This window comes from Megalopta genalis, unplaced genomic scaffold (assembly GCF_051020955.1).
Source record: "Megalopta genalis isolate 19385.01 unplaced genomic scaffold, iyMegGena1_principal scaffold0247, whole genome shotgun sequence".
NCBI classification, from domain to species: domain Eukaryota; kingdom Metazoa; phylum Arthropoda; class Insecta; order Hymenoptera; family Halictidae; genus Megalopta; species Megalopta genalis.
Window position 1 is genome coordinate 201,131 of NW_027476316.1, and position 13,824 is coordinate 214,954.

The following is a 13,824-nucleotide window of genomic DNA, read 5'->3' on the forward strand; positions in this document are numbered from 1 at the left end:
ACTAGATCATAATAACATAGATTTAGGAGCACTAGATCATGGTAACATAGATTTCGGAACACTAGATCATAGCAACATAGATTTTGGAACACTAGATCATAATAACATAGATTACGGAACACTAGATCATAGCAACATTTTTGGAACACTTGATTATAGTAACATAGATTTTGGAACACTGAATCATACTAACATAGATTTTGGAATACTTGATCATAGTAACATGGATTACAGAACACTAGACTATAGTTACATATATTTTGGAATACTGGATCATAGTAACATAGATTTTGGAATACTAGATCATAGTAACATGGATTACAGAACACTAGATTATAGCAACATAGATTTTGGAGCACTAGATCATAGTAACATAGATTATGGAACAGTAGATCATAGCAACATAGATTTTGGAACACTAGATTATAGTAACATAGATTGTTGAACATTGCATCATAGTAACATAGATTTAGGGGCCGTAGATGGTGGTAGCTCAGTTTTAAAGACCCTAGACGATATCATCCCAGTTTTTAAGCATCCTAGACGGTAACATCTCATTTTTAGGGATCCTGGATAGTGACATTCCAGTTTTAGGGACCCTAGATGGTAGCATCCCAGATTTAGTGGCCTTAGATGAGGTGACATCCCACATTTTGGGTCTCTCTTTTGTGAATCCCCAGGAAAACATATACTTCCAAAGAATACTCTAGAATACTAGCTTAAGCTTTAACACCCCTAGATCTTAGTTTCAATGCGTCGGTACACTAGCTTTAAGGGGCATAGACTTTGTCATCCTAAATTTTATTACTCTAGGTTTTAACATCCTAGAATTTGGCAGTGCGTATATTGGTACCATTGATACTGCATTACCACATTAGAGTTTTGTTCTCTATATTTATGAATCCAGATTAGATTGCTTTAAATCATTTTCTCCCGATTTGAGCTATAAATAATTCTATGATATAATATCGTCCCTGGGAATTTAATATTTCAGGTTTAATAGCCCTCTCTAGCACAAACGATCTAGAATCCCAGAAATATAACCGTAAAGGTTAAAGGTTGCTTTAAATTATCTTCCTTTTAGTATAAATTCTGCACTTGTGGAATACTCTACTTCTATGATGTAATGGTCTCCCCAAGGGCTTAACATTTGGGGTATGGTACCTGACCAGCGAACGAGGTAGAATCCCAGAAATATAACCATAAATGTTAAAGATTGCTTTATATCATCTTCCTTTTCATGTAAATTCTGCACTTGCGGAATCCTCTAATTCTGCGATACAATAGTCCCACTAAGGATTTAATATTTGGATCGCGGTACCACCGACTCTGTTCGGGCTATTTCCTAATTCTAGCACATTATAATAGCCCCCTACGGCTTTAATATTTGAGTTTTGACTCACTTAACTAGCAGATGACGTAGAATCCCAGAAATACGGCTACGGAGGTTACACGTTGCTTCGAAATTATCTTACCCCCAGATGGGGTTGAGCTAAATTTTCAGATTGTGTTATTCTTTAATTTTACACTGCTTCTCCTAGGGCTTCAATAGTTTAATTTTGGCATGCCTGTAGGGTTCCAAATATTTACTATGATATGACTTTCTGCTAAGTTTCTAATGGCCTTTTTCTTCTAGTAAGATATACAAACCTTAATTTGTATCTAGTTCTTTAGTATATAACTCTCTTCTATAAATAATTTCTTCGTTATTTCTAAATTTTTATTGAATAAGTTTAGGTTAGAATTAGGATTATTCTACTCACATTCTAGTGACCTTTTCCTTCTAGTGAGATGTACAAATCTTAGTTTGTATATAGCCTTCTTCTATAAATAATGTCTTTGTTATTTCTAAATTTCTAGTGAATGAGTTTAGGTTATGTATAACATCATTAATCACTCCAGTCTTGGTACTGCAGAAGATTCTTCTATTATTATCAGTATGACTTTCTAGAGGCCATTTTAAATTAAGCCAGTAAGAAACCCTTTTACTGGATCCTCTTTTTTATAAGAATCTGTTCTTTTAACCCAGGAGCCCTGCTTGGTCGATTCAGGTTAAGTGTTAATGGAATTTCTTATTTTCGTCGTCCGCTAGCGAGGTAACCAACCTGAATCCATTAATCACTCCAGACTAGGTGCTACACGAGGTTCCAAAAACATCGCTATATCTTTTCGATCGGTACCTTTTAGTGAATTGTCCAGTTAGTGAGTTAGTCCAGTTGGTCTAATAACATGTGTAAGCATTCAGCTGAAATTTGCATAAAACATACACAAATGTTCTCTTGCATACAATTACTAATATTCAAGATATTACTATTAAATAAAAACATTTATCGCGTCAGTATTATTACGATTTTAAAATATATCGACATTAATGGACATTTAAATATAAAAATTACATATAAAAATCTGTATAAAAATGTAATTTTTCTTTGCGAATTTACTAGCGAGTTTTCTAGTGACTTTCCCAGTGAAGTTTCTAGAAAAATCATCCGTCAAAGATTTTCAACTGATTAAGCATTGATGGAAATTTATACATAAAATACATAAATCTTAATAGACCTAGTAATCATATGTAGTAAATTTCTTAGTATATCTCCTAGTTAGTTTCTCATGATTTTTCTACAGAACTTTATATCGAAAATTTAAAAAATACGGAAACATCGATGGAAAATTATACATAAAATACATAAATCTGAACATAACAAATAATTTTTTCTAGTGATATTCCTAGTCAATTTTCTGGTGTACTTAATACCGAAGATTCTAAAACATATTAAAATTGTTAGATATTTGTACGTAAAATACAACCAAGTTATTTTTTCTAGCAAAATTCCTAACGAATTTCCTACTGAATTTTCTCTTGTCGTTAAAGAGCCAAAGACAAAAATTTCCCAACGGTGAAATCCGAATGGAAATCTCGGGATTTCATACCAAAACTGTACGAAACAGATCTATTTCTTTCGCTGATGTCATCTGGCCCAGAGCGTTGCTCTCCGGGGCAAGTTAATGAACGGGTGTAGGTCGGGCAGATTCTATTTTCATTTATCGCTGCCGAATTCGATCAGTCCGGGCTCTTGTTAATTAATATTCGAGACCGGGAGGATTATACTTTGTCGGGTTGTAGAAACGCTCACGATTTAACGGGCTCGCAAGACTGATTCCTCGAATCGAAGGAGAACAAATCGTGGTCTAAATTACATAGATTTTCCCGGGGATTGATCGATCGTCTACCATTGCAGCCAGCTGACCTGCTGAAATGGAAGCAAGTAGCGACCGGATTCAGCGAATTAATTACCGAAGCCCCTGACCAACTGCAGCTGAATGAAGATCGATCGCACGACATGGTAACCGTGGACGACAACGCCGGAAACGCGACCACCGGCTTAAGAAGCCGGAACCGCGTGTTGGCGGCGTAAAGAAGGACAAATGGGAGCGTCAAAGTTCAGATAAATCAGGATCAAGATCGAAAGAAAACACGGCGTTAAGTCTCCCCCCCCCCCTCGCTCTCGCTGGAAGAACAACGAGATTACAAAAACTTTGTGCGCGCTTCGGCGACCGGTTTGCTTTTTAACTTAAAAATACGACTTCACCTGCTTCCGTAATCCGACATTTTTGCCCATTAAATGGAAGATCGTTCTATTAACGAACGTGCTTCTATAGAAGAGCAAAAACAATGACAGCGTTGTTCGCCATGGCACCGCTCGCTGTCTACGACAAGGATTCTGAAAGGACAACTCAACATCCTACTTCTAAAAGATCTGAATTGTTATTGTATCGAATTGTGTTATAGTTAATATCCTTTATTGTAAATAAAATGCCGCGACGCGAGAGAAATTGTGTACTTTGCAACAATATTATAATCGTATAATAATAAGTTGAACATGACAAAATTATCATATTTGAAGCATGACATTTTTGGTTCGGATTTTATATTATAATTAAATACCATACATAAATATGTAATGTAGAGCTTATAGTAACTATGTATTACTTACTCGGTCTTTTGTTTTTTACACAATAAAAAAAAAATGTTTTTCTTTCTTTTTATTCATGCAACCTGTCGCAATCCCCATTTCGGACTTTTTAAAAAATATAAAATATTTTAACAACGAAACATAATTTGTATATAATCATATTGTTACACAATTTTTTGTGTATATACATAACTTTTGCCGTCAAAAATTTCAAAAAAAAATTTTGCAGTTGGTCGAAAAAATGCAACGGAGACCGCAGCTCGCGAGTTCATTTCTCGCGCAGCTGAAATATCATCCTTTGAACCTTCCCGGTCATGGCGGAGCGAGAACGTAAAACCGAAACGGCGGCCCGGAGTATTTTCATTTTAATAACGAATTTATACAAATGCTCGTCGGCGATCTCGGATATCAGGAATTTCGCCGTTTTCAATTCCAATCGATAGAGATATTAACCGCCATTACGTTGTACGAGAGTTCCGACGCAGTGCCAAGCAACGCTGTTCGCCTAATCAGCCGCCATCCCACGGGAACCGTCGAGTTTCCGGAAGCTTTACGCATTTATTTTCACTGTGCGCGGTTTCTTTAATCACACGCCATTAAATATGTAAACTGCTCTCTGCCAGTGGTTTGAATTCGATTCTCATCGCCGGCAGCTTTTGAATTTCCCGCGCTCGATCGCGGCATCCATCGGACATTTTCGTTTGAAACTTAATTTTCTTGGAATCGTTGATCCGGGAACGATCTTCTGACGCGTAGGCTCTGCTGGCGGGTCTGGAGGTAGCCGCCACAGAATTTTCTATTTTCAATCGATATTTGTCCATATCTGCAATAGTGTTACTATTGTCCTCAGTATTAAAAGATCTCGTAGCTTGAATTGGTATTTATTCATGTTTATAATACTTTTTTTTTGTTTAACGTGGGGGTAGTGCGGGGTTCGACCCGCTAAAACCCCCACGGCGGCCTAGGGCGCTGGCGAGTAGCGGGGGAGCCACGGGAACTCTCAAAGAACACAACCGCGGCTCCCCCTCGCCTGGCCGGCCACCAGGATGGAACGGCGGTGGTCGGACGCGTCCCGGGGGGAGATTAATCCTCCCCCCATAAATCATCTTGATTCGGCGGTGGGGGGACCGCACCCCACACCGCCTCGTCACGACGGCCGCACCGGCGGCCGTCGGGGGCGACGACAAGCTGTCGTCGCCCCCACTCCTGATAGGACATCCTCGGTTGGCGGGCGGCGGGTAATTAAACCAGCATGATCTGGTACACCCGCCGCCCGCCTATTATCAGCTGCTCGGGGGGGGGGGGGGGGGCTCTAGGCGTGGGCGCACACGCCGCACCCCCCGCTCGCGGCGACCCCGCTCGGCAGCCTCCTTCTGCAACATTACCTGTTCGCAGAAGGCTATGGCTGCCGCCCATTTTGTCGGGCTCTCCAGCATGGCCCCAACTAAGCTGGAGAGAGCGAGGTCGCGACCAACTTCCCTTCTTAGGACTCGGCGCAGCACTGAAAAGGCGGGGCATACCTCCAGTGTATGCTGCGCCGAGTCCTCCTCCGCGCCACAGTGGTGGCACACCGTCGTCGCTTCCCGACCGATGCGACACAGGTAAACACCGAAGCAGCCATGCCCGGTGAACACCTGCGTCGCACGGTAGGAGAGCCTGCCAAACCGCCTCTCCCGCCACGAGGTGAAGTGCGGCAGGAGAGCCCCGGGTACGTGCTCGGAGGCATGGGAGCAAAGCTCCGCATGCCATCTGGCGAGCGCTAGTCCCCGGGCCTGGAGCTCGAAGCCCTCGACCGCCTCCCGCTCCGGCGGGTAAATGATGATATATACTGTAAGATATTTTAATGATTTTTAACGAATTCTGTACTATTTTATACAATTCTATACTATTGTAGTATCGTAATTTAGTGGGTACGTTTAGGACGAGGAGGAGTGTTAGGCATAGGAGACCGTAGTTTTAAGTCTTTGTATTTATGGTAGGCAATAGAAGAGAAACTTTGGTGAAGGCCGGGTCAGATGAAAAAAATCCCTTGGCGACGGAGAGCCGGCGGATGCGATTGGCACGTTTTTAGAAAAGGCAGGCATTGTGTCGGAGGAGCGTGTTTGGAGTGGACAGAGAGTGTACGAGAGTCGTCGAGTGAGGAGTGTTGCAAGTTGTAAAATTAAGTGAAGTAGTTGTAATCCTAGTTGAAGGTACGGTACGCGATATTTTCTGTCTTCACCACGTTTAGTCCTTTCCTAATCGATACAGATTCTATATTGTTTAAATATTAGACAATTTCTACATAATTTTGAGGGCTCAGCCGGGATTTGAGGAAAAGGTAGCGTTGAATGATAACAATGATATTGTGACTGTAGGAGTTGAGAGTTGAACTTTAGTTGTTGTGTTGTGCATTGAAAAGCCTTTTAAGATGTCTGAAGGAAACGATACCGTTGTCGAAGTATCACAAGCAAGCCTATCTGCTGACAAATTAGAGGAAATTCTAACAATGAAGTTAACCGGTTTAAAGGAAGAATTGAAGAGTAGCAAGCTGAGGACGTCGGGAAATAAAAAGCAACTACAAGATCGGCTTAAAGCAGCCATAATGTTGCAAATCGAACATGCCGAAGAGGAAGATGATATTGATGGCAGTGAAGACGAAGAAGAAGGAAGCGATGTGAGACGATGCGTGCGACGGATGCAGGCGTTAACATTCAGGGATGTTGAGGAGTCCATGCGTATATTTAGCGAAGAGTTTGCTAGAGCTATGTGAATGGAGTGAAGTACAAAAAGTTATTTATGCGAAGCGGTTATTGCGTGCATCGGCGAGATTGTTCGTCGACTGTGAAAAATGTTGTCGCAAATGGGTCGAGATGAAGCGAGCATTGGAGTCCGAATTTGGTAAAACTGCAGATACGTACGAGATACATAAAGAGTTGTCACGTAATATTAAAAGATCGAACGAGTCGTATCAAGAATACATTTATCAAATGTTGGAGATTGCGAAGCAAGCAGACATGGAAGTCTCAACAGTTATTAAGTATATTATTGACGGAGTTCAGGATTTCGAAACAAACAAAACGATATTGTACGGTGCTAGAAATATACGTGAGTTGAAAGAAACATTCGAAATTTACGAAGACATGAAGGAAAAATCAAGAACGAAAAACAGGCGACCTGAGGAGAAGAAGAAGACGACCGTCCATGGAACATCGTCACAAGGTGAATCACAGCAAGTGGCACGGCAAGAATTACGGCGATGTTTTTTGTGTGGAAACCGATACCATACGGCTGCAAACTGCCCGACGAAAGAAAGAGGACACAAGTGTGTCTGAAGCGTCGAGAAAGAAGCGAGTTAAAGAGGTGCAAGTTGGAAATTGTAAGTTGACTGCGTTAATAGATTCTGGAAGCGAACTGAATTTGATGCGAGCGGATTATTATGTTAAAATTGGTGCTCCTAGATTGAATAATAAGATTTTGCAATATTGTGGTGTCGGAGCAGAGAGCAACCACACATTAGGGGCATTTTCAACAACTATTGCAATAGATCAGATAACATATCGAATAAATATACACGTTCTACCCAATACCTTGTCGTCCCATAGTTTAATAATCGGTACAGAATTTTTAGATTCCGTAGAACTAAGTACGAAAGGAGGAGAAATTTTTATTAAAAAAATAGATTTGCCGGAAATATTTAATGTCAATGTCGAGGCTATAGTTGACAATGTAAATTTATCACACATTGCGGTTCTTGAACATAGAAAACTTATAGAAGATTGTGTTGCAAGTTATAAACCATCTAAAACGAAAGAAGTAGGGATTAAAATGAGCTTGATACTGCAAGACGAGATCCCAGTGTACGAGAGACCGCGAAGATTGTCTCCCGGGGATAAATCTGAAGTTGATAAACAAATAACGTCATGGTTGAAAGATGAAATAATTCGAGAGTCTTGTTCAGATTACGCAAGTCCAATTGTACTAGTAAAGAAGAAGGATGGCACAACTAGAATTTGTATTGGCTACACACAGCTTAATAAAAAAAATGGTAAAAGATAGATATCCCCTACCTTTGATAGAGGATCAATAGGATTTATTAGAAGGCGCGAAAGTATTTAGTACGTTGGATCTCAGAAATGGATCTTTTTATGTTCCCATTAATGAGAATAGCAGAAAATATACCGCCCCCGTAACTCCCACCGGTCATTATGAATTTTTAAAGGTTCCGTTTGGGTTATGTAATTCGCCAGCCGTCTTTCAAAAGTATATAAATGCAGCGTTCAAAGAGTTAATTGCAACCGGGGTCGTTTTGACATACATGTGTTTCGTTCAAATTTGAATCTAAATCACGTGTTTCGTATCAATTTGAAGTTAAATCGTTTGTTTGGTATGCATTTGAAGCTACATCATGTACTTCGCATGGATTTTAAGCTAAATCATGTGTTCCAAATGAATTTGAATTTAAATCGTTTGTTTCGCATGAATTTGAAACCAAGTCTTCTGTGGCGGCTACCTCCAGACCCGCCAGTAGAGGGCTCCTCTTCCCGCTGGTAGCCGATCAGCCTCGATCCCTATATATACACAGAGACTTCGTCCTACCCCTACGTCTAAGGCAAGGGCCCGCTAGGATAGCCTTACTGATGAGTCCTCTAGCGGGCCCCGGACGAAACGTGTCCCCTCTCCTTTCCACGACAACGACACTTTGAACCGCCGCCAAACTTCTATTTCTCGTAGATTTGAAGCTAGATCGTTTGTTTCGCATGGATTTGTAGCTTAATCATTTGTGTCGCATAGATTTGAAACTAAATATTCTATTTCGCATGGATGTGAAGCTAAATCATGTATTTCGCATAGATTTGAAGATAAATCGTTTGTTTCGGATGGATTTGAACCTATATCGTTTGTATCGCGTATGCATTTGAAGCTAAATCGTTTATTTCTCATGAATTTGAAGATAAATCTTCTATTTCGCATGGGTTTGAAGCTAATCATGTGTTCCGCATGAATTTGAAACTAAATCGTTTGTGTCGCATGAATTTGAAGCCAAGTCATCTATTTCGCAAAGATTTGAAGGTAGATCGTTTGTTTCGCTTGGATTTGCAGCTAAATCGTCTATTTCGCATGGATTTGAATCTAAACCTTCCATTTGGCATGGATTTTGAGCTAAATCATGTGTTTTGCATGAATTTGAAGAGAAATCATGTGTTTCGCTTATATGTGAATCTAAATCACGTGTTTCGCATCAATTTGAAGTTAAATTCGTTTGTCTGGTATGCATTTGAAGCTACATCATATATTTCGCAATGATTTGTAGCTAAATCACGTGTTCTGCGTAAATTTGTAGATAAATATTCTAATTCGCATAGATTTGAAACTAGATCGTTTGATCACGTGAGTTGTTTCTTAATCGTATGTTTCGCATTACGTTGTTGTACGTTGCATTACTTTGTTTTTACGTTGTTTTGTGTTGTTTTACCTTGTCTTACGTTGTTTTACGTTGCCTCACGCTATTGCTTAAACCAATATTACGTTGTTCTACGTTGTTATACGTTGTTTTTACAATGTTTTATAGAGTTTCACATTGCTTGTCGTTGTGTTGAGTTGTTTTACTTTGTTTCGCATAGATGATTTACATTGTTTCACGTTGTTTTATCTTGCTTTCGTTTGTTTCGCATTGATAATTTACATTAATTCACGTTGTTTTACTTTGTTTTCCTGTTGTTTTATGTTGTTTTACCTTTTTTACGTTGTTTTACGTTGTCTCACGTTGATGTTTAAAACCGTATTACATTGAGCTACATTGTTATACATTATTTTTATGTTGTTTTATATCATTTTACATTGCTTTGCGTTGTGTTACGTTGTTTTGCTCGCCTCGCATTGATGATTTACGTTGATTTACGTTGTTTTACTTTGTTTTATCTTGTTTTAAGTTTTTTTACGTTGTCTCACGTTGTTTTTTAAAACCGTATTACGTTGTTCTACGTTGTTATACATTGTTGTTACGTTGTTTTATATTGTTTTACATTGCTCTACGTTGTTTTACTAAGTTTTTCTTTGTTTTGCATTGATAATTTATGTTGTTTTACGTTGTTTTATTTTGTTTTTACGACGTTTTTATGTTGTTTTAGCTTGTTTTACGTAATAATCGAGGTTGTTTAATCAACAACGTGAGAAAGCGTAAATAAACGTAAAGGAAGGTAAAATAATGTACTACAACGTAAAAACAAAGTAAAACAACGTAAATCATTATAGCGAAACAAAGAAAAACAAGCAAAACAATGTAGAAAACGATAATCATTAACGCGAAACAAAGAAAAACAAGGTAAAACGACGTGAAAAACATAAATCATATATGCGAAACAAAGTAAAACAACGTCACACAACGTAAAGCTATGTAAAACAAAATAAAACAACGTAAAGCAATGATAGAACAACGTAATACTGTTTTAAACAACATCTTGAGACAACGTAAAACAACGTAAAGCAAGGTAAAACAACGTAAAACAACGTAAAACAACGTAGAAATAAAGTAAAGCAACGTTAGATAATGTAAAAATAATTAAACGTCGTAAAAGCATACTGTAGCAACGTAGACCTACGTAATACTGTTTTAAACAACAACGTGAGACAACGTAAAACAACGTAAAGAAAGGTAAAATAACGTAAAACAACGATAAAAAAAGTAAAACAACGTAAAATAATGTAAAAAAAAAGTAAAACAACGTAAAAACAATGTATAACAACGTAAAATAACGTAAAACATATAACAACGTAAAAGCAATGTATAACAACGTAAAACACAACAATATGGTTTTAAAAACAACGCCAAACAAAGAAAACAACGTAAATCATCGTAAAACAACGTAAATCATGAATGCGAAACAAAGTAAAAGTACGAAACACAACATAAACCAATGTAAAACAGTATAAAAGAACGTAAAAACAATGTATAACAACGTAGAACAACGTAATACTGTTTTAAACAACAACGTGAGACAACGTAAAACAACGAAAAGCAAGGCAAAACAAAGTAACACAACGTAAAAACAATGTCAATCAACGTAAAACGTTTGTTAACATAGCGAAACAAAGAGAGACATGGTAAAATACCGAGAAAAAACATAAACCATATATGCGAAACAAAGCAAAACAACGTAACACAACGTGAAGCTATGTAAAACAAAATAAAACAACGAAAAACAATGTATAACAACGTAAACCAAAGCTATGCTCTTTTAAAAACAACGCCAAACAAAGAAAACAACGTAAATCATTGTAAAACAACGTAAATCATGAATGCGAAACAAAGTAAAAGAACGTAACACAACATAAACCAATGTAAAACAGTATAAGTCGACGTAAAAACAATGTATAACAACGTAGAACAACGTAATACTATTTAAAAAACAACGTGAGACAACTTAAAACAACGTATAGCAAGGTAAAGCAACGTAAACCAATATAAAATCAAAGTAAAATAATGTAAATCATCAATGCGAAACAAAAAAAACAACTTGACGCAACGTACAGCAACGTAAAACAATATAAAACAACCTAAAAACAAAGCATAAGAACGCAGAAGAACATAAAACTGTAATAAATAACAACGTGAGACAAGGCGAAATAACGTAAAGCAAAGTAAAACACGTAAAATAACGTAAATGATGAATGCGAAACGAAGTGAAACAACGTAAAGGTGGAGGTTGGTAAGGTGGATGGAGGTAACAGGTGGAGGTAGAGATAGAGATAGAGGCACATACGTAGCGGTAGAGGTAGAGGTACATGCGTAGAGGTAGCGTTTGAGGTACATGCGTAGAGGTAGAGGTACATGCGTCGGTTTAGAGTTAGAGGTACATGCGTAGAAGTAGAGTTAGAGGTACAGGCGTAGAAGTAGAGGTAGTTGTACAGGTGTATAGGTAGAGGTATAGGCATAGAGGTAGTGGTAGAGGTAGAGGTACAGCCGTAGCGGTAGAGGTAGAGTAGAGATAGACGTAGAGGTAGAGGTAGAGCTAGAGGTAGAGGTAGAGGTAAACGTACAGACGTAGAGGTAGAGGTAGAGGTACCGGGCGCAAGGGTAGAGGTAGATGTATAGGTAGTGGTACAGGCGTAGAAGTAGAGGTACAGGTACATGCATAGAGGTAGAGGTACATGCGTAGGGGTAGAGTTAGATGTACATGCGTAGAGGTAGAGGTAGAGGTACTTGCGTAGAGATAGTGGTACGTGCGTCGGGTTAGAGTTAGGGGTACATGCGTCGGGGTAGAGTAAGAGGTACATGTGTAGAGGTAGTGGTAGAGTTACATGCGTAGAGGTAGAAGTAGAGGTACATGCACAGAGCTCGAGGTAGAGGTAGAGGTAGTGGTAGACGCACATACGTAGAGTAGAGGTAGAGGTACCAGGCGCAAGGGAAGAGATAGATATGGAGGTAGAGGTATAGGTGTAGAGGTAGAGGTACGTGCGTCGGGGTAGAGTTAGAGGTACATGCGTCGGTAGAGGTACATGCGTACAGGTAGAGATAGAGGTTCATGTACTCTACCACTACGCCTCTACCTCTACCTCTTTGCATGTACCTCTACATCTACCTCTACGCTTGTATCTCTATCTTCTCCTCTACGCATGTACATCTACCCGTCCAAGTTGAACGTAAATGGCTTTTACAGAGCCCCGACGGCACAGACGACGACGACGGAAATGTTGCACGATACTATTTTCTCTGATGCAAAGTGTCTTTACCTTATGTTCTTCCTGCTGCACGTTTATTTCTTTGCTCTCTGCTTTTTAAAGAAATCTGTTGTTTTCTGCTCGTTTACTTTTGCCTGAGTGGTCCTTACCTTAGCGACACTGTGAGTGACACGTCCCTTAAAATTCTCCCTTGAATTTTGCTCCAGTTTTCAATGGGAAACGTTGTGTTGCCCGCGACTTCCGATTTGTTTAACCATGGTGTTTCCTCCGTGCCGCAGGAATGTTACCCCGGAACTTTGTAATATTGAATGTATGCTTTATCCCGCTTCATTTTCCCCACCAGGGATTTCGCCCGACTGCATACCTTCAATTCTCATGTACTCCGTCCAGGTTTCTGTTGTTAAAAGCAAATATAGCAGGAAAGTTAAGTGATACTTGAATTCGAGAGGGTTGAAACTACCCTCTGGAATGTGCGGCGTCTCGAAAATTATCTTCGAAACTAATTAGATTCTTGTGTTTAGTTGTTTTTGTAGTTGTAATGTTTCCATTTTCAATTACACAACGCTATACTTACTGAGTATACTAATCCGATCAAAAATTATATGCAAGATTTTACGAAATCTCCGTATTCGACTCTACAGCTTCCAAGAGCGATTATCGTAGACACGAGAAAGCAAAATTTTTTGGTTTATCGTTTCGATTGTTGCGTCTGACTTCTGAAACACTATCAGATAGAGGCGGTCATTCCTACGATTTACGCGTTGCGGAGATTCCAAGAATAGCGAACGTCCGGACGGTGTCACTTTAATGCCAACGGTTTCGGAAGTCCATTATTCATTTACGCCATCCTTCGATTAATTATTATCCTGATAAACGACACCCGGTGCGCAATCCGCCGATAAATCGTTATTCCGCAAACGGGCGCAACCGATGAAACGAGCAATTGATCTCGCCAACATCACGCGAGGTAATTGACCCGACGACAATTTTTTTACCGGAGATCAACGATTATACTGGATCGAGCATATTGCTACTTTGTTTGATATGCAAACCGAGCCGTTATTCGCTTACAACTATCCGAACAATTCGATTATAAATGGTTAATACATGTGAGCTTAATTGAACGAAGCGCCATTAAACAAATAGAAAAAAATATTGGCGAAAGACGCTGTTAAATGCACGCAATAAA